The sequence below is a fragment of the Ailuropoda melanoleuca genome, chromosome 15, assembly GCF_002007445.2.
Source record: "Ailuropoda melanoleuca isolate Jingjing chromosome 15, ASM200744v2, whole genome shotgun sequence".
NCBI lineage: Eukaryota > Metazoa > Chordata > Mammalia > Carnivora > Ursidae > Ailuropoda > Ailuropoda melanoleuca.
Window position 1 is genome coordinate 7,249,400 of NC_048232.1, and position 23,554 is coordinate 7,272,953.

At 44.3% G+C, this 23,554-nt stretch overlaps 1 long non-coding RNA gene across 1 annotated transcript; it reads left to right on the top strand.

Moving 5' to 3' along the window:
• Positions 1–248: 248 nt before the first annotated feature.
• LOC117796416 lies at positions 249–13,933 on the top strand. The gene is made up of 5 exons (XR_004620914.1): positions 249–397; positions 1,174–1,298; positions 6,091–6,177; positions 7,061–7,127; positions 12,969–13,933. It is a non-coding gene; the product is annotated as an uncharacterized LOC117796416 (long non-coding RNA).
• Positions 13,934–23,554: the final 9,621 nt, after the last annotated feature.

The following is a 23,554-nucleotide window of genomic DNA, read 5'->3' on the forward strand; positions in this document are numbered from 1 at the left end:
GGCCGGCTAGATGTAGAGAGCAGGTGTATGTGGAAGAAGGGGAATGGGGACAGGGACAGGGGGCCCTGGTCATGCCCCCCTTGGTACAAGGCAGTGTCTAATCAATCAGTTGTTCAGTTATGCTTAGGTTAAACAAACATTTACCAAATTCCTTTTATGTGTGGGTGCGATGCCAGGTGTCAGATGCGGAAATGAATAAGACCTGCTCTACCCTAGATGAGTTCATGGTCCGGTGAAGGGGACAGATGTGCAAAGAGACTCTTTCCATGTAACGGGGTTGGGCACAGTGTTCGAGAGGAGACGCGTGGCTGAGCTCAGGGTTAAGAGAAGGCTTCCCGAAGAAGAACCCACTGCAGATGAACCAGGAAATGCAGCAGGAATCGATCGGTGTGGTCAGGTGTGGTGCGGGAGGGAGGGCAGCTGGGAGTGAAGGAGGGGAGGCTGGCGGGGTGGGCTTGTGAGGGGCGCTGATCCTCCAAACCTGCGTGGGCAACCGGGGCTTGCCTTGATGTGTCCGTTGGGACTGAGGTTCTCCCTCCCTCCCTCCCCCCACACCCCTTGTATTCCAGAGACTCGGAGCCCTCCACAGCTTCAACATAAGAGAGGAAACCAACCAAGCTTTGCTCTTTCCATCTATTACCTGGCACATTTCAAAGAGCAATTCACCCCCAGAAAGCTTCAAAACTTGTTACCTTTTCTTGGGGGAACTCTAGGAGATACTTTTGGATTTAATGAGGGGAAATAGAAATAATTTTATTAAATCCAGAGTGTAATAGAACCCACCAGTGTTCTTGGGCCACTATCCATGCACTGCGAATGAGGTTCATGCAGTTCCATTGATTTTTTTTAAAACTTAAAAAAAATGGTAAATCAGAGCAGAACCAGAGAAAACTGCACAAGCACGTATTACTTAGTGATTAATGAATTAGAACATGAACACTCTTGTAACCACACCCCAGTTAAGAAAGAGGCCTTTGCTGGGTGCCCCAGAGGCCCTCCCCATGCCCCTCACACACCCCCTTCCACACCCTAAGAAGTAACCATTATTTTGTTTTGTATGGTAATCATTTCTGTGCTTTTCTTCATAGTTTTATCACCCAAATGGGCGTCCCTAATCACTAAAGTTTGACGGTGCCGTTTTTGTTTTGTTTTGTTTTGTTTTTTAATTTACAGTCTTTTAAACTGTGTGGGGGATTTAACAGCTCCTAGAAACGACTTTCACACGAACCCACAAAACAGAAAAGCACCAGTGGACACGCTTACAAATAGTGCTGATGTGGTTCGCGCAATAAGATGAGGTGAAGCGGGGAGGGCAGACTCAAGGGGGGGGATCCTGGGGGGGCGGAGGGGGGTCTCCACCAGGCTGGGGGGTGTAGCTGATCTGCTTTCAGTCCTGCCCCCCCCGACCCCCCCACACCCTGTCAGTGCACAATGAAGGGGGAAAGGCTCCTACCGCAAGGACCCAGCAGGAAGGGGCCCCTGGAAGCCCAGGGCTCAGAAGGAACCTGTCACATCATGACACTTGGCACTTTCAGTCTGAGACCTTTCCTTATCAACCACAGAGGCTGTAGACTGTGGGGAGAGACTTAGAAGGAAGCACCACTCATACCCAAGCTGTCACCTTTCTTGCTGAAAACAGGAGGGCGAACGGGGGAACAGGAGACGAAAGAGAAGGAAAAAACCAGACGGGCGTCGTGGTGGGCGGGCGGCTCTGACCCAAGTCCAGGGGATGGAAGTGAGGAGAGGATTTTGTAAAGGGGCAATTAGGACCAAGTTCCGCTCTTTTGGAGCCTGCGAAGTCTTGATGTTCATTTTCTTTCCCTTTAAAAACAAGTTCCTGGCTGCCGCTGAGCTCTATGGCACAGAAACCTCAGGGCTGCAGAACCAGAGGGCCAGAGGAAAGCATGGATCCCAGCACCAGGCTTGTATTCTCTCTGTGTGGGCAGGAGGCTTTATTTTTTTAAATTTCATACATCATTAAAATGCTTCGGCATTTCCCCCCAAGTCAGCATGCCTTTATAAAGTTAATGAGGAAGGAAAACAGTCAAGAAAAATAAAATTCTGATAATTTGCAGCAAGGTGCCGTGCAAAGCTGGGGTCCAGGGCTGTTCTCTGTTGATGTCTGTTTTTGGAGGCCTGGTTCCTTCTAGAAATTTCGTTCTTCCCAGAAGCGAGAGCTTTCCAGGGTACGATCAAAAAAAGTCACAGAAGGCCCGTGACTCTGAGAGCACATCCTATCCTTTCTGTGGCCTTGGGCAAGGCGCTTCCCTGATGGGTGCCTCAGTTTCCCTCTCTGTAAAATGGGATAATAATACTTAATTATTTCACCACGCTGAGGTAAGGATTAATTAGTTGATGTTTGTAAATGGCTTTGAAGCCAGAAAATGCTACAACAGAGCTAAGTATTACTATTAATAACACATTTCAACTGAGTTAATAATTGCATTTGCCATTTCAAATTTCCCCTGACAGTTTCAACTGGTGAACTTACTTTTCAGCTTGGCTCTTTTAATGAGAAATAAAAAGTAGTGCCACTGGCAGAAATTGCTCTGGTCTTCTTTGCAAAGAGGAACACGTATCTGACATGGAAGAAAGAATCTGGGTTCCATAGGGACTCCGTAGGAGATTCTGGAAAACATTAAATGCAGTGTAAGGGCCATGACTGGTAAGCAGCTTTAAAAATGAAGAAAATACGAGTTAAAAAATGTGCCTGATGAGATGTAAGCAGATCTGGGGGGTGACCACTTTCCAGAATTGATTCGATTCCTAGGCTTTGGACCTGACCACAGACGAGTTTATCTGCCGTCTGCCTTGGGTTGTTTTTTCTCTCTGGTCCCTTTGGCTGGCCTCCACCCCTTCCTGTGCAAGGTCACTTCAGGGTGTGTTGGTGGGTGTGGTGCGTGCGTGTCTTGAAATCTCTTGTTAGGTCCCTGGTCTATCTCCTCCTTTTCTTCATGGCAACTCACAGAAGCCTTTTTGCATCAGTTACCTCTGACCCTCCAAACTGAGACAAAAATGTCAGTGAGATGATGTCATTGCCAAGCCCTTGGCACATGGCAAGGGTTCAAGAAACAGAGAACCAGGCCTTTGAGACTTCCTGAGTTTTTGATGTTGGACATCCAGTAAAATGACATCATCACGGTACGGGCCTGGATGTGCGCTTCCCCCAAAGGCTGGTGCTCCCAACCCAGCCTTTGGTGAGGTGTGCATTTTGCATCTTTTCCCCAAAGAGATCTTGTATTTGCTCAAAGGTGTCCATACTCTCCTTCAGTGGTTTTCCAAATGAAGTCTGGACGGGCCACAGCATCATGGCCTGGGGCCTGGCTAGAAATGCAGACTCTCAGGCCCCGGGCCTGAGACCGTTCATAGAGGTGGCGCCGAGCAATGGGACATCCAGCTCATGCCAGACCAAGGGCCTTTGCCCTGGAGGCAAAATTTTGCCTGGAAAAATCAGAGGTGAAAAACCCTGCAATAGGCAGGGAAGTGAAAAGGACAGCGTAGGCTGTTTTTTTTAACATTGCCTTCTGGAACTCCTACTTTGCTTCTAGGCTTTCTTAAATCCCCCAGATCCAAGAAGCCCACCCAGTCCACTCCGGGCAGGTCCTTCCCTCTGAATTTTCCCCGAGCTCTTATAAATCACGCTACTCGCTCGAACACCTCTGCATGCCTGGCATGGTGAGTTCGCTGTAATCCGATGCTGCCTTGACTTCTCAGGTCAGCTGGACATTCCACGGTGACAGATACACGCCCTCCTGTTTTCAGTGTCTCACGGCAGCTCTCACGCTGCTGATTTATGTAGCGTGTGTTCAGTGGAGGTTTGCAGGTTGATTCCCCCGGCTCTGCGAACATGAGGCCGCTGTCATTTCTAAACAGAGATGCTTGGGATCAGGAAGCAGGGCCGCGGAGGAAAAGAGAGACGTGGAGGATCGTCCCCGCTCAGCGTGTAGATTTGGGTGCTGAACTTCAGGTTACCGGCAAGAACTCTGTGAGGGACTGATGAAACTTCAGTCATCTGCCAGGCTTTGAAGGGTAAAGTTATATTTTTAAAGGGCAGTGCTTACTATACGTGAGACACTGGAATGGTTCTTAAAAAAGATGTATGTGGGGGACGCCTGGGTGGCTCAGTCAGTTAACCATCTGCCTTTGGCTCAGGTCATGATCCCAGGGTCCTGGGATCGAGTCCCACATTGGGCTCCCTGCTCAGTGCGGAGTCTGCTTCTCCCCTCTCCCTCTGCCGCTCCCCCTGCTTGTGCTCTGTCTCTCAAATACATAAATAAAAATCTTTAAAAAAATAAAAATAATGTATGTAATCCTCATGGCACCTCTGAAATTTAGGTATTACTATCTCCAGTTGTGTTATGCATTTGATGTGAATTATGCCTCAAGCAGGCAATCAACAAAGATCTATAGAATGCTTGCCACATTAGACGACTTTCTGAATCCTGCTTGCTGGCAACTGGAAGTCCTTGACTTTGGGAAAGGTTGTGATTTAATTGTGAGAACCCTTGGTTTCTTTCAGTAGATTCTAAAGTTGATTTGAGTAATTTGACTTTGAGTGATTCAAGCCTAAGGGCGTGATACTGGCCTCCGAGAAGGATAAGCAGGAACAGCAGTGACAGGACGAGCTCCTTCGCTGGGTATCCCATCTGCAGGACTCCCAGGTGCTATACAACCTTGAACTGATAGACTGGGGATAACAGTAATTAGAATCTTCAAAGTACTTGGCAAACACTCATTAGCCGCTCTCAGGGAGGAAGACAGAGAGAAGAGGAATATATGACATAGGATCATTCCCATTTTGCACACCTGCAAAATTGAGGCAGAAAAGTTAGATGCTTCGCCCAACACCAGATTCTGAAAACTGAATTTAAAACGGGGGTGGCTAACTTTTCCGTAAATTTGGTAAGTCCCCAGAAAGACACAACTTCTCATCGTATGTCAGGGTCTCTCAACCTCCACACCACTGACCTTTTCAGGGCAGATAATTTTTGGCGTGTGTGTTTGGTTGGGGGCTGTCCTGACCTCTGTAGGGGTTTAGCAGCATCCTGGCCTCTACCCACTAGAGGCCATTAGCTCCCCCCACCCCCAGTGATGCCAATCCAGAATGTTCCCCGGACACTATGTTTTTATACTAACTATGTGAAATGAGCATTTTGTGTGAGGAACTGCCCCTGGTCATGACGCTGTAGCGGGCACTGATGCACAAACGGCAGCGTCGCTTCTCAGAGATGTCCCAGTGCACCCGAGACGGATGCGAGAAGGTCTTAAACAGAAAAGTCCATAGAATCACCAGGAGTTGTGCTTCGATTTAGGACTGACTGGAAAATCACAAACCTTCATTTCCCCATGGGAAATCGGTTTCAGAGTCCTCGAGACACACGAGATATCATGAATGTTTGCCCTACGGGCATCACAGCACCCCCGCCCCGACCCCTGACACCAGCTTGGTTTGGAACCTTGTGTTCCCAGAAGGTCAAGCATCCTGGACGGGCACGAGCACCTTGTTCCCTTCATCTCGGAGAGGACCCATAGCAAACACTCCTCTCGTGACATCGGAGATTCTGAAATAAGCACGTGGGTGTGTGCGCGTGAGCTGGGGCGGGAGCCGTGAATAGCAAGAGGCACAGAATAAGGACAGATGGGCTGGAGCAACCATCGAGCTCTCAGATGGGGGCATTGGAAGGAGGCATGGTGCTTGTTAGCCCTTTAGTTGAGCGTGGAAACCGAGGGACTGCAGCTAATGCTAACCGGCTGCTTAGCACAAAGGGGCTTCTTCCCGGCAAGCATCTGTCTGAGGGTGCGAGGCTGCTTTGAGAAGCAGGGGGCTTTCCTATGAGGTCAGGAAGGACAAGGGTCTCCCCCGGGGTCCGGGCCCTGCGGGGAATGTTTCTACCCAGGTGATTTTCCCCTCTTTCGCTTTTCTGTGTCTTCCGAGATCAGATCTAGACTAAGCCCGCCCAGAAGGCCCCGTTCCCCAGTTCAAGGTAACTTGCTGCTGGAGGCTGGTTTTTGTGGCGTGATGCGTGGGGTCTTGGGCATCTGGCGACTTGACCTCCCACCTTGTGTTTGTCCCCCTCTTTGACTTTGCAGGGAGGAGAGAAAGAGTGGGCCTCGTCAGCTCTTTCCTCTCTTGGAGAGAAGAGACCATAGGAGTCTGTGAACCTGGAATCAGAGATGGTGTGTTCTTCTGAGGCACAGCTGGGTTTCGGGTGGGGATGGGGGGAAACCAGAGTGAGGAGGACAACATTTCTCAGCAGAAAGACATTCATGGTGCTAAAAGTGATACCTGATCTGACTTCTCCAAGCACTTCGCAAATGCACCACACATTTCCAGTTTGCATCATATCTGGTCTCTGCAGTGAAAAGAAGGTAGGAATCATACCAGAAAAAAACCCAAACAAAACCAGTGTGATGCAGATACACTTGACACGCAATAAAGCTGTTCATGTTTAAAGCGAACAGCCTGGTGCATTTTGACATGTGTGTGAACCCATGACACCATCACCACACCCAAAATAGTGAACATACCCCCTCAAGTTTCCTAATGTCCCTTTGAAGTCCTCCCTCCTCCCGCCCCCATCCTTAGGCAACCATGATCGACTTCCTGTCGCTGTAGATTAGCTTGCAATTTCTGCAGTTTTATGTAAATGGAATCATACAGCATTCTTTCACTCAGCACAATGATTTTGAGAAGGTAAAGAAGACACTGAATTCTTCTGCCAGCCCTGAACCCACATTTTGGCTTAGCTCCTGATTCTGAGTGGCACAGGAACCAGATTATAGATGAAGAAGAGACGTTTCTGTTACCTGGCAGGGCAGGCTGTTTGTTGATCCTTTCACCTGCTGATGGACCTTAGAGTTGTTTCTAGTTTGGGGCTATTATAAATAAAGTTGCTGTGAACATACACACACCAGTCTTTGTGTGGCCATATGCTCTTCTTGGGGTAAATATTTTTATCTGGGTCAACACGCAGGAGCAGACTAGATAGATCAAAAGGTGAGTGTATGTTTAATTTTGTAAGAAACTGCCAAGCTGTTTCTTTTACCACCTTACATTCAGGTACTGCATCTCGATCTGTTTTGGAGGGGAGAACATCAGAGAACAAACACTGTTGACCATATGCGAGGTAAGAAAAATGCTTGTTGGGTTGGGGTGCGAGTCCACGCTCTCAACATCTATCTGAAAGCTCCTAGATAAGGTCTGTTTGTAGCCATTAGAGCTCTAGCCAACTTTCCTGCTTCTTTCTCCTTCAGGAGGGAGTCGCATCTTCCGGTACTGTTTGTGCAAGAAGAAATGGTCACGATAACCAGCAAATACCCCTAACACTTCTCTAGAGCAAAGCACGTCTCTTAGGCAGATTTGAAAAAGAGTCAAATAACTGGACACTCCTTCCCTGGTCCACATATTGGTTAAGCAACACCCCCCCCACCCCCGCTCGCCGGTTCCATACAAAGCATTAGAACCCTGCCACCAGCGGAAAAAAGTCAAATAGCAAGTAAAATAGAAGCACATTTCCCCAGTTGCTACTCTATGGAGCTGTTCACAAGCCCAAGGAAGCAGATAATCACAGAACCTTGATTTGTCTTCCTATTGTATCCATCTGGCCTCAGCGTGAAATGATAGCACGTTACCAGTTGTACTTGTTGATTTTGAGCTGTGTTTGACTAAAACTCAGCATTGTCGAAGGTTCCGTGAGGGCACCAGGACCGGGTCTGAATGCAAAACCCTGACTCATCCCTCTCTCGTCAGTACTCATAGCAGAGAGATTCCAGTTGAACACACCAGCCGAGCAAGGTCCGCCTGGTTGTGTGAGTGGTGCTGCAGTGGGGCCAAGGGCTTTACAGGTAGTAATGGAAGACGATTCTGTCTCTTTCTTTTTCGTGCACAGAGACAAGATAGGGGACTCCGCTCTAGTTCTGTGTTTTTCAAGGAAAAGAAGAAATAGAATTCTTCTGCCAACCCTGAACCAACATTTTGGCTTAGATCTTGATTCTGAGTGGCACAGGAACCAGATTATAGATAAAGAAGAGACGTTTCTGTTACCTTGCAGGGCAGGAAATGGGTTTTTGGTCCTGGGATTCCTCTTCTGAGTGTGTGGGCGTCATCATTTCCTGTTTCTTTTTTCTTTTTTTTCTTTAAGGCCTTACATTTAGAAAATATATTTAATGCCCTGAATTTGTGTCGTTACTCTGGTCAATTTTAATATCTAAGTAAGTCAAAATTAGACTTCATTGGCTGGGTCTTGGAAAGAGCGTTTGGAATTTGCTCTCGTAGCATATGGCATGTATACGACGCAAAACGTCCTTTCCTTGGACGAGGTTAACACTGTCAGGGTGCTCAGCGTAGGGGACAATTCTAACTGACAGCTAAAGTAAACACACACTTTGACAGCTGCGGTTTTTCACTAATTCCACAAAGGGAGATAAATGATAACGATCAAGCAATCATATTATTAGTATTTAATATCACCTTCATTTTTCATTCTAATCAAGGAACATTGGAAAACGTCCTTTGAAAATACCTCTTTTCTTTGCAGGCAGTATTTTGGCCTGACTTTTTTTTTTTTTTTAAGCATAAAACAATTCTTACTATGCTTTCAATGCATGGCTGTGAGTTGGGGAGAGTGATCTAATACTGTGGTTCCCATCAGTGTGTGGACAGCTTGTTAAAACACAGATTGCCAGGCCCCACCTCAATAACTTCTGATTCAGGGGGTCTGAGGTGAGGCCCGGTTATGTGCATTCCTACACAGTTTCTAGGTGGTGCTGATGCTGCTGGGCCCAGGACCATCTTTTGAGATGTCTAATGTATAGACAGTCATTCTGGGTGTCAGAGGGTCTAGGTTCTGGAAGCTTACATTGCGAAATTTGAATACTTGATTCCTTGGAGATTGTTGAGTCCAGGGGTCAGCAAGCAAACTTCTTTTCCTGTAAAGAGCCAGATAGTAAATATTATAAGCTCTGTGGGCCATATGGTTTCTGTCACAGCCACTCAGCTCTACCATTGCAATGTGGATGTAGCCAGAGACATAAGTAAACCAATGGCCGCGGCAGTGTTCTAATAAAACTTTATTTACACAGACAGGCAGCAAGCCAGATTTGGCCCATGCAGTCTGCCACCCATGGCCTAGTCTGTGTGCCTCTTATAAAAAAAAAGAAAGTACGCTAATTATCTATATTAGTTTGGTGGGATTGCCATAGCAAATTACTGAAGACTGAAGGCTTAAACCACAGAAATTTATTCCTCACAGTTCCAGAGGCTGAAAGTCCAAGAGTGGAGTGTCGGCAGGTTTGGTTTTCCCTGAGGCCTGTCTCTGTGGCTGGTAGATAGCTGCCTTCTCCCCATGTCCTCATGCAGTCTTTCTTCTCTGTGTGCCATCTCTGGTGTCTCTTTCTCTTCTTGCAAGGACACCAGTCAAACTGCATTAGGACCCACCCTAATGGCCTCATTTTAACTTAATAACCGCTTTAAAGACCCTGTCTCCAAATACAGTCACATTCTGAGGTCCCGGGGGTTGAGGGCGTCAGCATACGAATTCTGAGTGCCACGATTCGCTCCATAACAGTATCTATTGCTATATAACAAATTATCCCCAAACTTGGTGGCATATGACAATAAACCTGTGTTGTCTCACTGCCTTTGTGGGTCATCAAGCCAGGAGCAACACAGCTGAGCACTTTCCTCTCGAGAAGTTAAAAGTAAAGCCACCATCAGGGAACAGCCTCTTCGAAAGGCTCTGTCAGAGAAGGATCCAAGTTTACTCACTTGGTTCTTGGAAGGATTCTGTTCCCTTTGGGAGGTTTGACTGAGAATCACGGTTCTCCGTGGGTTGCAGAAGCCTCCCTCAGTTCCAGGAAGCCCTGGGCCTCTTCATAGAGCAGCTCAGAATATGGCTGTGGCTTCCCGCTGGGTGAGTGAGAGAGGAGAAAGACCCTAATATCAGGAGTGGCATTCCATCATTTTTGCCCTATCGTACTTGGTAGAAGCAGCTACAAGTCCTGTCTTACTCAGTGGGACGGGATTGCACAGGGATGTGAACACCATTAAGGAACACGGAGTCCATCCTAGAGGTCGCTTTCCAGAGAAAGCCAGACACCTATCTCTGATGCTACCCTGGTCTTAAAATTCCAAAATGTTATCCCTTTTCAGGTTCTTTCCAACCCTGCGCTATCTTGTTTTTCTCTTTATTGGTCTTTTTTGGCTATTCTGTTTTAGTTTGGAGAACTTAATAGCATTTGCAATATCTGAAGAGCCCATGGAAAAGAGTGAGCATTTTGGGTAGTTCTAAAGACTTGGCAATTATGGATTTGTGGATATGAATTTGAATAAACTTTAACATTTAAATCATTCTCTAAGTAAGATCATCAGCTAGATCAATTATTTTTAAGAGAAGGCCTTATATATATGTAAATAATGTATTTGCTAATTACATATATATAAAACTTATTAAAGTGGATTCCTTGAACTCTATGACAAACCTGCTTAACCTTGCAGCAAACCCAGGATGTTTTTTAAAGAAAAAAAACCCACTTCATTTCTTTAAAAATTCTGGAAATCAATCTTTTTGCGAATCTGGGTAGAACTTTTTGTTATTTAGACTAGATTGGCATGATTTGACAATAAGTTTTTATTTTTTATTTATTTTTTTTAAAGATTTTATTTATTTGTTTGGAAGAGACAGAGCAAGCATGAATGGGGTGAGGGGCAGAGGGAGGAGACTTCCCACTGAGCAGGGAGCCCAATGTGGGGTTCGATCCCAGGACTCTGGGATCATGACCTGCTTAACCAACTGAGCCACTCCGGTGCACCATGACTATAGGTTTTTTAAAATGAGAACTATCGGGGCAGCTGGGTAGCTCAGTCAGTTAAGTGTCTGATTCTTGGTTTAGGCTCAGGCTGTGATCTCGTGGGTCATGAGATTGAGCCCGGCATTGGGCTCCACGCTTAGTGAGGAGTCTACCTGAGATTCTCTCTCTCCCTCTGCCCCCCTACCCCCTCCACACACTCTCTTTCCAACTAAAATAAATAAATAAAATCTTTTAAAAAATGAGAACTATAGAAGCAAATATTTTTGGTTTTGCTCTTGCTACTTTCTTGGTAGAGAGATCTCTAGTCAGTGAATGTGCTTGGTTTTGGAGGTGATCGCTGAAGGTGTATTTATAGTCACCAGATTCACAACAACCTTCAGCTGATTTCTTGAATTATCTGGGCAAGCCTTTTTCTTTCTTTCTTTCTCTTTGTCTTTCTTTCTCTTTGTCTTTCTTTCTTTCTTTCTTTCTTTCTTTCTTTCTTTCTTTCTTTCTCTTTCTTTCTTTCTTTCTTTCTTCTTTCCTCTCCCTCCCTTCCTCCCTCCCCCTCTCTCTCTTTCTTTCTTCACAATTGACAAGCTAATAACCAATTTTGCTTGTTGGTTTAGAGAACTAGTTCTCAATTGGGGTGATTTTGTGCTCTAGGGGCATTTGGAAATGTCTGGAGACTTTTTTTTTTTTTTTTTTTTTTTTGCAATTGGGATAGGAGTGAGTGTTGCAACTGGCATCTAGGGGGTGGAAAACAGGGATACACAGGGCAATTCTCTACAACAAAAAAATTATCCAGCCCAAAATGTCAATGATGCTGAGGTTGAGAAATCCTGGTTTAGGGAAGTAGACCCCAAAGTATCTTCAACTGGTGGATGCACAAAAATTTGGCTCAAATGCCAGGAAAGCTGGGTTAATAATGTCTTTATAGCAGAATATTCCAGAGCCTTTAAAATGTTCACATGCATATTATCTCCTTCAGGGATAAGATCTAGGAGGCAAAGGTTTTCAATCATATGGATCATGGAACATTTTTTTTCTGTTTTTTTTGTTTTCTTTTGTTTAAGCACCAAGCATTCCTTAAATCAGAACCTTCTTTGAGAAGGCTAGCTTATGGCATATGTAATGAATGAGTTACACTCTTGGATAAGGGGATCTCAAAATCCAAAATTTGCTAGTACTATGGGAAAAGTGATTACATTCCCATTGCATCCCCTCATTCCCACCAAACATACAACAGAGCAATGATTATGAGAGTAAAGCATGGCAATTGTTAAGATTTTGGAAAACAGTTGGAAGTAAGTAGGTAAGCCATTATCACAGCACTCAAGGATAATCAGGTAACATTTTAATGTATTTGCCGTCATTGTTTTTTTCTCTGTGTGGCAGAGTATATTCCAAAGATGGTCACATCAATGCATATCCCATCCTACATGCTCTTTTTGCAAGGTGACATTGATTCTCTTCTATTGAGAAATCTTTTGCTCCCTCCCTGCCCAGGTCTGGGCAGGCTTGGTGGGAGTGATGCTGTGTGCTTTAAAAGGTTAGGTTAGAAAACATAATTCAGCTACTTCCTGGCTTTCTCACTCTTGCTCTTGGGATGCTTGCCCTTCAATCTAGCCGCCATGCTGTGAGGGAGCCCAAATCATCTTTTATAGGAAGACCAAAAGGAGAGACCCACATGGGGAGGAACCAAGACTTCTAGTCAACAGCCAGCATCAACAACCAGCTTTGTGATCGAGCAAAACTTCAGATGATTCTGGGCCTAGGCTTCAAGTTGTCCCAGTCAACATTGAGTGTAGGAGAAAGGAGCTGTCCCCACCGAGCTGGAACCAAATTACAGATTCATGGCCAAAATAAGTGTTAAGCTACTAAGTTTTAGAGAAGTTTGTTACACAGCATCAGCTAACACAATGCGCACACACTTTAGAGTTTTTATACAGCTGGGGTCATACAGCTTTTTTCATGTCACAGTATATTTTAAAGAGTTTTTCATGATATTAACTGTCTTTTAAATCTTGTTTTTTTAATCATAGCATCACTTTTCTTTTCATTTATATCAGCTCTTGTTGCCAAATATCTGATGAGTGTTTATGATGCAATGTCAGGTGTAATCTAGAGTCTTACTGCAATTGATAATGACAGTATATTTTCTCTTTATTTGTTTCCAGGTGTCTCTTGAAAACTTGGACAGTTGTGTGCACTGTACCATTGGCAGTTCAGGAGCTGGTCGACTTCTACTTGTTTTAAGTTTGTCCAAACTCCCATGGTTCTTTGAGTCGTAATGCTTTATTCCTGGAAATGTAAATCAGCTCCAGTGTTTTATTTGGAGTTGGTTAATTGACACACACACTTTCTCTCTCTTGTTCTCTCTCTCTCTAGTGGTCATTTAAGGGAAAACTTGTTTCGAGCCAGAAGGTGAAAAATCACATGCACTCATGAAACTCATGACAAGAGATAATATTGATGTTAGTGGTCAGCAAATGTGAATTTTAAAGCAGATTGAAAGAATGAGAGAAATTACTTCTGGTTTCAGACATTCCATTTCTTCCTTAACAAGGCCATCAACTTTTAAATCAGTGAGGTGTGGTCTGTTGTTATCACTCAACAGAGCAAATGCCAACAACTCACCATCGTTTTTGTAAATACTGCAACCTTCAGGGAGGTGCTGTGCTCCGTATCTATGACACATTCACATGAGAATCACTCTTGTTCAGTGTCATTGTGAAGATCTACATAAAGCCACTTGTTAGGCAAACAAGGCTTGTCTATTGCCAGGCGTTGTTATACGCTGTGGATAAAAATGAATCCACACAATGCTTGTCTTCACAGAGTCCAAGCTTTGCAGAAAACCATGTTTCTCTAGGGGTTCTTGTGTATTTCCCACAGTATGACCATTGCCTGATCTCTACAGATCATTCCAGTATCCCCAATTTCCTTCAGGGGACTTTGGTTTTCCATGTGCAATGTATCTGTTGATAAAAGAGCAACCCAGTTATTCACTGATCCTGAATTTTAGATCATTCAAGTGGTAGTTATTAATGTTTGTCTTCAGGGTGGCATTTTTATCTAATGGTCCACTTCAGAATTTGATAGAATTAAAAGAATAAGAAAATCTAGACTATGGGGGCGCCTGGGTGGCACAGAGTTTAAGCGTCTGCCTTCGGCTCAGGGCGTGATCCTGGCGTTATGGGATCGAGCCCCACATCAGGCTCCTCTGCTATTGAGCCTGCTTCTTCCTCTCCCACTCCCCCTGCTTGTGTTCCCTCTCTCGCTGGCTGTCTCTATCTCTGTCAAATGAATAAATAAATAAAAAATCTAAAAAAAAAAAAAAGAAAATCTAGACTATGGTTCTGGCTTCATCATTTCCTAACTATGCCATTTTGGACAAGTTACTTTGGCCTGTGATTCTTTACCTGCATAATGAGGCTGCTTGAAGGAACATTTCTAGTTCAATACTTCATTTCTAGGTCTGATATCTCAAAAGCACATCCACAGGATTGGGTTAAGCAGAACCAGAATAGTAGACGAATAGAGTGTATGTAATACCCCTGCTGCAAACGTCAACCTGCTACCAAGAATGGTCTCTGGTCATTTGCTAAGTCACCTGTTGTCTCACACGGGGACCATTTTCTGCTGTGCCTTACAGCCTTTCGACTGGAAAGTTGAACTGTGTGAAAGTTGGCACCATACATGGCAGGGGAAGGATTTATTGACCACAGAATATGAAGTGATTAGTCAGGGAGAGATGTAATGTAGCTCTTAAGTAGGTTGCAATGTACTAGGGAAGGAGTGTGTGATCGCCAATTCTGATATAAATTATTCTTAGTTCAAAGTTGTTAAGATGAAAAAAATTTATTGTTATTCAACTGTAGATACCATGCATAAGAGTAATCAGCGATTACTTCCGTATCAGTACTCCATATCTTTACTAGTTCTCTCATGTCTCTTCACTGATCTGTCATGGCTTTGACTTTGGAATACAACCACTAGCTATCCTTTGTGAAAATACTTTAGGTACGATCTACAGGATGATGGTCCAAAGAAGGCAGTTCAGGGAGAGCCATTCCACTTTGCTTTGATGGCTCTTAGTAGAAACTTGTGCGGCATCTCTCACGTTGTTATTCTAATTCACTGTTGGCTTCTCTATCTTGTGTACAGGGCTCTGGACTTCTCTGGCTAGGAATAAGGGCTTACTCATTTTTACGTTCTCAGTGGAGCTTAGTGTATAATAAGTACTCAGCATGCATATGGGTTAAATGAATTAACAAACATTGGTATTGCAATTACTCATTTTAAACTCTGTTGAAAAACGAAGTGGAACTTTAACAAGTATTTGTTGTATACCTACTATATTTATGACACTGTTGCAAATCTGTAACTTTTAGTTAGTGAGTATGGTGTGTCATTTTATCCGAAGTCATTGTCACCGTATCATCGGTACCTGTAAAGTAAATGAATATCAGGATTATTTGCTCCCTACTTTAAAAGAGGTCAAATGCACTTGTGGATTAAATGTACGTGATGCAACCTCCTTGCAGTGATGTGCTCCTTTATTCCAAGCCAGCTTCCTTTTTTGAAAGCAGGGAGTGCCCATGATTTATGTTCTGCTCCCTTCCCTGGTCTATGTGGGATATCAAGTAATGAAGTAGGTCAGTAGCTCTTTGAGGCACTGGCATTTTCTTGATTTCAAAAGAGAAGATTGGGTGGGACTTGGGGGATATCTGTTATTTTTCAGGTATTTAAGAAATACACCTTTTAAAAAAATTGCACTACTAAGGTATTGTAATAGATTTTAGGAACATATGTTTGGAGCTAAAATCTTTGGGATTTAAGAAATATATTTAAATCATACGACAATACATCAAGAATGGTGGCAGGTAGAGTAAGGCTGAACCTGGAATATTTAATTTGTTCATCAGTCGTGTGTCTGTTATTTTCTCTGTAACTTTATGAAATGGAGAGGGATATTTATAAACACTCTTATAGGGAAAGATGCTACAAGAAGTCAAAAAGTTATGTTGGTATTGGGCTTTTTACTTATGATGGTTAATTTTATGTGTCAATTTGATTAGGGTACAATGTGCCCAGATATTTGATCCAACATTGCTCTGGGTGTTTCTGAGAGGATGTTTTAAGAGAGATGAACTTTTAAATTGCTGAACTTTGTGTAAAGCAGATTGCTCTCCATAATGTGAATGGGCCTTGCCAAATCAATTGAAGACAAAGAGACTGGCCCCAAAATAAGAGCGAATTCTCCAGTGGACAGCCAACTTCACCTACAATACCAGCTCTTCCTAGTTCTATAGCAGACAGTCTTCGGATTCAAACTGGCAGACTGGCTTTCCTGGGTCTCCAGCCCGCTGGCCCACCCTGAAAATTTGGACTTGCTAGCCTCCATAATAGTGTGAGTCAATTCTTGATTTCGTATATTTGTAATTTCATATACATGAAATTATATCTATAATACATATGAATATTTATGAAATTATATGTATGAATACATATATGATTATATATGAATATATATGATATATATGTGAAATCATATATATATTCATATATATTCCTGATATACATTAGATATAGATATAGATATAGATATAGATATAGATATAGATATAGATAGATAGATGTTCATATTCACTCCTGGTTGGTTGAGGTTCTCTGGAGAACCCTGACTAATACATTATTTTACCTTGTCTGTTTTCAACACTCAAAAAGATTGTTTCCATGAGTTCCAATACATATTATGTGAAAAATAGAAAGCCAATAGGAATATAGGAAATAACAGGGAGAGTAAGGAGATTCTGTCTATATGGTGGATTGGAGGTTAGTGTAGTGTAAAAGGGATCCTAAAACATCCAGAAAGGAAGTATACTTTACAAAAAACAGACAGCATCAACCAAACCTAATGTTATTCAGCCATTTCCCCCTTTTGTTACTTTGTTGAGTTTAAAAATCCCTGACTGAGACCATCTCTGTCATGTACGACTATCTGTCCTGCTGTGCAAATGGTTTAGGAGTCCACTTTCAGCTCATACAATACACCAATTACCTGTCGGCTTTGTCTCAGCATCCCCATGTGCCCTGAAACATGGTGCTTGTCACTCCAAGGGAACACAATAAATATGTATTAAATAGATGAACAAACAAATATAGGTTTTGACTTTACCAAGCCATCTTCCAGCCTGAAAGAAAATCCTGCAAATGATCCTGTTATGCTCACAGCAAAGATGGTACTGTTGTCCATTTACGTGAGATGAACGTCAGTTGGAGAGCTTAAAATAAATTGCAGTGGCCATTCATTGACTCTTTACGAAGTAACTAACGGGAAGATGATTGGGATTGGTAAAGGTTTTGAATGATTCTTTTAAGAACTTCGTGTAAAGAGTTATTTTCCTGACCTCGAAAACATCAGTCCATCAGCGTTTGCACTGAGTTTCAGGATGGTCCTGGCTCTGGGAGACCCACTGACAGGGGATGGAGGGAAGAGCGGATGAAGAAGCCGACCTGGAAGATTGGTGGTGTGTTCGCAAAGCTGGTTTGTCCTCTCCTAAAGCTATTAATTACATCACGCTTTTTGCTCTTTTACTCTCACTTTTCATTATCTGTTGACTATAGTGCTTTCTATTGTAGCGTGATCATTTACTCACAAGTTAACAAGATATAGAGAAAGAGAGAGAGAGGGAGAGAGAGAGAAAGCATCAGTCACAGAGGAAGCTTAGTCTCATCAACTTGACATTTCTCATGCCCCAGAGGAGGAGTTTGCCAAATATTCTGACATGGAGTCACACTTAATAGTAATAATTTCCACCTGCTGTCATGCAGTCTCAGTTCTGCATACAGGTGGTGGTTTTATTTTTTTCCATCCAAGACTCTTCAGGCACCCTAGAGACATTAATTAGGCCCTGGACCTCTTTGAAGTTGATCTTATACCCATACACGCATGATGAAATGCAGAAGAGGAGAGGTTAATTGAGTAAGACCAAGACCACACAGAAATTCCATGAAAGAGCCAGGAAGGCGATGGCTTCCCGGTGTGGGGCGAAAACAAGGAAACACTGAGAAGAGATGCCTGTTTGCCAGGTGCTTTCAATTCACCTGCAATTTCCATCCCCCATTTCATTTAAAAAGGCAGCTACCCTCTTCCCTCCTTCCCTCAACATCCTACACAAAGGAAGCCTCAAGAACTATGGAGTAATTGCCATCCGTTTCAGGGTGTGTTACCTTGCAGCTTACAGAGCCTAGACGTTCTCTGGGAACATTTGTAATGGGTGCAACTGACTCTTTTCTCCGCGTGCGGATACGTTCTTGTCCAGGTTGCTGTTTCCTTCTATCTCCTTTCTTTCTTTCTTTTTTTTGAATGCTAATCTTCCAGTTATCTTCCCACGATGAAATCCAGGTAGGAGAATATGAAGTTTACTAAAATTACTCAAGGCAAGGGTTTCACTTTCCTCCCACTTAAATTGTGCAGAGATTAGTCACTCGGAGAAAGCAAAAACAGTAGGTCTCTGGGTGAAGAAAAGAAAGGAATGGAGGGTTGAGTCAAAGAGCACGAGGGAAGAGACTCTCAATAAAAGTAATACTTTTTGTATTCTTGAGTTTCTGTTACACCCGGCAGTAATGTCTCTTCTCTCCAAACCATGCTGACAGGGTCACTGAAGGAGGGACTTGGGAAGGAACCCTGTTCATTGGCCTGGCCATCCCCCCCATGCAGCTCCTGGTGGGAGGGAGGGTTTTTTGTTTTTTGGGTTTTTTTGGACCCTTAACCAGAAGCCAAGCAGGTGAGGCTGCGTCCAGGGTGCCTAAGACAGGGAGGACTGCCCACGAAAGACAGGTAACTCAGTAAGCATTTGTTGGAAGAGTCACCGTTCAAAGCCACGGTTTTGGGAGCACTCAGAAGGGAGTGGTATGGTTTTGTACGCAGGGGAGCGTCAGAGTCTGTGCTGCTCTGGGACGTTCCAGGGGAGCGCAGATGGAGCCCACGGTGGGGCAATGAAAAAACCAAGCAGCTGCAAGTCACTTTTAGAGTGAGGGAAGGTTACATGAATAAATAAGACGAAGGAAAAATGGAAGAAAGCAGACCAGACTGAGAACAAAGCCACAAAAGAATTAATTCTTTTTTAATGGAGCAGGAGCAAAACGTGCCATAAACAGATGAAAAGCTTTCCTTCCCAGAGAAAAGCCCTCAGTGATACAGGTACCAGGTTTCCTGGCAAGGGCATAGCTAATATTTATTTGAAGACTGATTTTGATGAGAGGAGCCAACAAAGACCCTCGGAACTGGTGGATCGTTTGGCGCGCCTCTGCCCCAAGCCCCTCCATCCCTCCTCCTGGGAGTTGGAGGCGGCCCCCAGCCTCTCGGGTGCCCCACACCTCCCAGCCTTCTGTGCACACAAAGAGAGGCAAGAGCTGCTGCACAGCCACACAGCCGCACAGCTGCTTCGGGGAGGACAGAATGCCATGTTGGCTGGAGCTGGAAGAAGTTGCTGCCAATTTCCTCAAAGTTTGCCCTCTCTTTCAAAATTCAGAATAACAGCACACAAGCACTCTCAGGTCCTCCTGGCTGCGTTCCCTTTCTGGAGTAATGAGTTGAAATGCACATTATGTTCTCACTTCATCCCGAGTTTCCATGGTGTCGCTGCTGCTTCCCTTCTGCAGAACCCGCTGTGGGCTGCTTGCAAGGGATCTGGTGCCTTGTTCCCCGAGGCAGGCGCTGGGCCATCTCAGGGAGCTCGCGATGGTTGGGAACGGTCATTGGTTTCCAGTTTGGATCTGCCAAAGGCTTTGACCTGGCCAGCTTTTCTCTGGGAGTGCTCCCAGTCCCCTGGGTTATAAAATAAGGAGAATGATGGTTCCTCTCTCTTCAGAGTCATGGCTAGGGGGTAGTAAGGAGAGAGGGCAGAGGAACGTGGGAGCCTGAAAAGTCCTGCAGAGAGATTTGGAGTTAATCTAATAAACAATAGGAAGCTATCAGGGTTTGAAACAGCAGTAGGATGTGGGAAAGCAAGATTAGTTAGGTGGGAGGGTGAGTAGGGGGAGTCAGTTAAGTTAGAACCAGGGACAGGGTGGCCAGCTATATGACATTCCAGGTATGTGGTCATGAGGGCTGGATTTTGGCTGTGGGTCTGGCCATGGAAGATGAGGAGGAGTTAGCAGAGTTTGGTCCAGTGGTAACGTATTCTCAAAGTTTGGTCCCTTGGCCCTACCCCAGGCTGCTGAGTCAGAAACTCTAGGGTGGGGCCCAGCCATCTGTGTTTTAACAAGCCTTCCTGATGGTTCCAATGCAAGCTAAAGTTTGAGAATCATTGCTGTGTAGGCTGGGCAGATCATAAACACAGGGGTTGGGAGAACTTGGGCTCTACTGATTCTGAAAGATGGTTAAATGGCATTAAATAAAACATCACTTAATCTTCAGGGATCCAAGTCTCTCTCTCTCTCTCTCTCTCTCTTTTATTTTTTAGAGAGGGAGAGAGATGGGGAGAGAGCATCTTAAGCAGGCTTCATGCTCAGCTCAGAGCCCGACACAGGGCTCGATCTCACAACCCTGAGATCATGACCTGAGCTGAAATCAAGAGTCAGACACTTAACTGACTGAGCCACCAGGTGCCCCAGGGATCTGAATCTCTTATCTCTAAAATGTAGTGCATCAGCCGGGAGTTGTGTTTGGCTACATGTAAAAGAAAGCCCCAACTAACTGCAGGTTAAACACCAAAGGCATTACTCTCTCACATAAGAGGAGGCTGGAGTTAGATAATCCAGTGCTGGGACGGCAACTCTATGGAGTCATGGGGACACAGACCCTTCTCTCTTTTGCTCTGCTGTCCTCTGTACTAGTGTATCAGTTTCCTGTAGCTGCTATAACAAATGACTGCAAACCCAGGAACTTAAAACAGCACAAATTTATTTATCTAACAGTTCTGGGGGTCAGGATTTCAAAGCCTCACTGGGCTACAATCAGGGGGTCAGCAGGGCTGTGCTCCTTCAGTACGCTCCAAGGGCAGATCTGTTTCCTTGCCTTTTGAAGCTTCCAGAGGCTGCTCACACTCCTTGGCTCATGGCCTCCCGCTCCATCCTCCAAAGCGAGCAGCGTCATCCTTCCTCAGCCACCTCTCAGGTTTTCTTCTGTTTCTCACTTCTCCTTTTAAGGATTCTTGCGATTATTTGGGACTACTTGGGTAATTCACGATAACCTCTCCTTTGAGGTCGGTTGATCAGTAACTTTGATCCCATCTGCAACTTTGATTCCCCTTTGCCACAGCACATCACTTATTTATAGTTCCAGGGATTTGGACATGGACATCTTTGTCGGGGGCATCATTTTGCCTTTCATCCTCAAGTTCTGCTCATGGTTGTAAATCGCCACTACAATTTCTACTGTCATGCCAGATTTCCAGGCAGCAGGAAAGAGGAAGTGGGCAGGACAGAAGAGATGCTTGCCAACAGAGCTAGCTCCTGCAGAACATCTCTGCCAACCTCACCTTAGCCAGAACTTAGTCATATGGGCACACCTACCTTTGAGGGAGGCTGAGAAATGTGGTCTTTTTTCCCTAGTGGCAAAGTGCCCCACTAAAATCAAGGTTCCGTTTCTACAGAAGAAGGGGGAATAACTAGTGAGTAGGTAACTAGCAGCTTCTGCCACATAGAGACAGAGGGAGAGAGTATCTGGATTTTCTCTTAAGTTCCTTCCTCCTCTAATGATTACAGGACCCTCCAGAGCTAAAGAATGACACTTTTTTTAAAAGAGTTTTTATTTGTTTATTTGAGAGAGTACGATAGAAAGAGAGAGAAAGTACGCTAGTGGAGGAAGGGGCAGAGGGAGAAGGAGAGGGACAAGGTAGAGGGACAGGCAGACTCCTTGTCAAGCTCAGAGCCCAGTGAGGGGCCCAGTCCCAGGACCCTGAGATCATGACCTGAGCCGAAGTCAGATGCTTAACCGACTGAGCCACCCAGGCACCCCAGGAATGACGGTGTTAAGTTGAGAGATGTGACACTAGAGGAGAAGAAGGAAGTCCTTGTTTGACATTTTCTTCTTTTCTTCAGGGGCAATTGCATTCATTTCTATATTATTGAGCATCTTTAAGGAGCCAGACACATTACATACATTTGTCCTTACATATGTGCCATGCAAAAAGGAACTTATGGTGGCTCATTCCTCTTTTAGCCCTACAGAAAAGTGTTTTCATTTTTGAGCAAATAAATTGCCATTTTTGATTGCAACTAAAGATGGGGACTAGAGGTTTACCCTAGGGAATGTGTCAGCTCTCCTTTCTAGAGGTATACGTGCATTTGTAACAGTACCCCACCCTCCCGACCAGGCCACGTGCACATGACTGATAGGATATCTTTTAACAACTCTCTTCTGAAGGATAGAGACCCTGCCTTGTTCAATAGTGTTTGGTATAAGCCTATGCGCAGGGAATAAGCAAGTTTGCAATACTTTTCTTTAAGAAAATGAACAAATGAATGTTATATGGCAATCCGCTGATCTATTACTGTTATGTGGCTTTGATTTTGAACAAGCTACTCTACGAGCTTTATTTCAACCTTTTAAAGCATTCTCTACCGATTTGGTGAAGGATCTACGGATTTGTCTTCAGACTCTATTTTGGAAGATATTTACACTGTCAATATATTTCTCATTCGGGGCATGAAACTATTTACTTCTTTCCTTATGGTTTAGCTAAGAGTATGGAACAAAGTCTACCAGTCTACCCGGGCGGCTGCCAACAGAGATCCTGTTTGCCATTTCTTTCTTGAAGTGGGGCCTTCTTGCCTGATGTGACTGCTCCTGGAGCCAGGGGGCTGTTATTAGAGAAGCAGTTGTACTTTATGATGGGAACGTATGGATGGCAGGGAAGGAAGCCTTCCACAGGAATGGTCTAATATAAACAACAATAACCATAATAATAATCTGGGCTTTTATGGGAGCTTTCATCGAGGAACCAAAAACACATTATGAGCATTAACTCATTAATCTTCACAGCGCCCCTGTGAGGGAGAATTAAGTGTAAGTAATCATAATTATTACTGTCATTATCCTTCAAACAATTCCCAGATGTGCTGTGGCTGAACTGGCGTACTTCGGGCATTTTTTTTTTTTTAATAGAGACCCTAGACTTGGCAGGAATTCATCTCCCTCTCTTTCCCCCATTCTCTTTCTCTCTTTTTTCTTATTTACTCTGACTTACCAAATAAATATGGATTTTTTTAAATTTGTGGGACCCCTCCAAGAAATGGGTGGGAAATAATTTCCAGTCCACAGTGGTCCCCTTGGCTTTGCTCTTGCCATTGGAAAAAAAAACCTAGGTGTTGGCAGTGGACCCAGACCCAGGCCTCTGGAGCTGATCACAGATTTCATTTTTAAACTATGTACGATGGTTGTGATTTCAGCCTTATCTCTTCAGGTAAAGGCTTGAGAAGTTTCATTTTACATGTAGCATCCTGTTTCTTCTCAACCATTTAAATGAGAACGGTGTCCTGAGCACCAAGCACAAGAAGGTTCAGCTCAATTGGCGGCGTCCTCTGCATGTGACGACAAGCCCTGCCGCTAACCCACAGGTGCAGTCCTACCTGTGCACTCAGGCAACCACTCGGTTCTTGGGGAAACAACACACCTCAGCGTTGCAGAATAATCGTAAGAGACATAGGAGACCTCAGAGAAAGAGCACTCGATTATTTTCAGGGTGAAAATGGATAAATGGATAAATCTGCTGATGAGAAATACCAAATGGATACAAGGATGCACACACTG